Source organism: Anastrepha obliqua, unplaced genomic scaffold (genome assembly GCF_027943255.1).
Source record: "Anastrepha obliqua isolate idAnaObli1 unplaced genomic scaffold, idAnaObli1_1.0 ptg000183l, whole genome shotgun sequence".
NCBI lineage: Eukaryota > Metazoa > Arthropoda > Insecta > Diptera > Tephritidae > Anastrepha > Anastrepha obliqua.
Genome location: NW_026562262.1, coordinates 62501 through 65000, shown reverse-complemented (window position 1 = coordinate 65000; position 2500 = coordinate 62501).

Genomic DNA, 2500 nt, shown 5'->3' with positions numbered 1-2500 from the left:
GCCATATTAAACTGGTAATATTGTGATTTTATGCCTGGTTTTCCATACGTTAGTTTAAATAGAAAGTTATGGAATATAACCTTGGCATATTGGCACTAAAATATATAATAAAGACATTTCAAATCAAACTGAAATGTATTGAAATGAATTTTTCCCATACATTTTTGACAATGTGAGGTGTGCATGGCAAAAAACACTCACGGTGAAGGCATGTGATATAATATGAAAATATCAAAAGTTAACTAACCAATGATATTGAAGCATATAAATCGAATCATAACTATATGAAACTCGAATTTAAGCCATATTAAACTGGTAATATTGTGATTTTATGCCTGGTTTTCCATACGTTAGTTTAAATAGAAAGTTATGGAATATAACCTTGGCATATTGGCACTAAAATATATAATAAAGACATTTCAAATCAAACTGAAATGTATTGAAATGAATTTTTCCCATACATTTTTGACAATGTGAGGTGTGCATGGCAAAAAACACTCACGGTGAAGGCATGTGATATAATATGAAAATATCAAAAGTTAACTAACCAATGATATTGAAGCATATAAATCGAATCATAACTATATGAAACTCGAATTTGAGCCATATTAAACTGGTAATATTGTGATTTTATGCCTGGTTTTCCATACGTTAGTTTAAATAGAGAGTTATGGAATATAACCTTGGCATATTGGCACTAAAATATATAATAAAGACATTTCAAATCAAACTGAAATGTATTGAAATGAATTTTTCCCATACATTTTTGACAATGTGAGGTGTGCATGGCAAAAAACACTCACGGTGAAGGCATGTGATATAATATGAAAATATCAAAAGTTAACTAACCAATGATATTGAAGCATATAAATCGAATCATAACTATATGAAACTCGAATTTGAGCCATATTAAACTGGTAATATTGTGATTTTATTCCTGGTTTTCCATACGTTAGTTTAAATAGAGAGTTATGGAATATAACCTTGGCATATTGGCACTAAAATATATAATAAAGACATTTCAAATCAAACTGAAATGTATTGAAATGAATTTTTCCCATACATTTTTGACAATGTGAGGTGTGCATGGCAAAAAACACTCACGGTGAAGGCATGTGATATAATATGAAAATATCAAAAGTTAACTAACCAATGATATTGAAGCATATAAATCGAATCATAACTATATGAAACTCGAATTTGAGCCATATTAAACTGGTAATATTGTGATTTTATGCCTGGTTTTCCATACGTTAGTTTAAATAGAGAGTTATGGAATATAACCTTGGCATATTGGCACTAAAATATATAATAAAGACATTTCAAATCAAACTGAAATGTATTGAAATGAATTTTTCCCATACATTTTTGACAATGTGAGGTGTGCATGGCAAAAAACACTCACGGTGAAGGCATGTGAAATAATATGAAAATATCAAAAGTTAACTAACCAATGATATTGAAGCATATAAATCGAAGCATAACTATATGAAACTCGAATTTAAGCCATATTAAACTGGTAATATTGTGATTTTATGCCTGGTTTTCCATACGTTAGTTTAAATAGAGAGTTATGGAATATAACCTTGGCATATTGGCACTAAAATATATAATAAAGACATTTCAAATCAAACTGAAATGTATTGAAATGAATTTTTCCCATACATTTTTGACAATGTGAGGTGTGCATGGCAAAAAACACTCACGGTGAAGGCATGTGATATAATATGAAAATATCAAAAGTTAACTAACCAATGATATTGAAGCATATAAATCGAATCATAACTATATGAAACTCGAATTTAAGCCATATTAAACTGGTAATATTGTGATTTTATGCCTGGTTTTCCATACGTTAGTTTAAATAGAAAAAATTTTCGAATATATATACATATATGAAGAATCTATATTCTAATACTAACATGTTATGGAATATAACCTTGGCATATTGGCACTAAAATATATAATAAAGACATTTCAAATCAAACTGAAATGTATTGAAATGAATTTTTCCCATACATTTTTGACAATGTGAGGTGTGCATGGCAAAAAACACTCACGGTGAAGGCATGTGAAATAATATGAAAATATCAAAAGTTAACTAACCAATGATATTGAAGCATATAAATCGAATCATAACTATATGAAACTCGAATTTAAGCCATATTAAACTGGTAATATTGTGATTTTATGCCTGGTTTTCCATACGTTAGTTTAAATAGAAAAAATTTTCGAATATATATACATATATGAAGAATCTATATTCTAATACTAACATGTTATGGAATATAACCTTGGCATATTGGCACTAAAATATATAATAAAGACATTTCAAATCAAACTGAAATGTATTGAAATGAATTTTTCCCATACATTTTTGACAATGTGAGGTGTGCATGGCAAAAAACACTCACGGTGAAGGCATGTGAAATAATATGAAAATATCAAAAGTTAACTAACCAATGATATTGAAGCATATAAATCGAATCATAACTATATG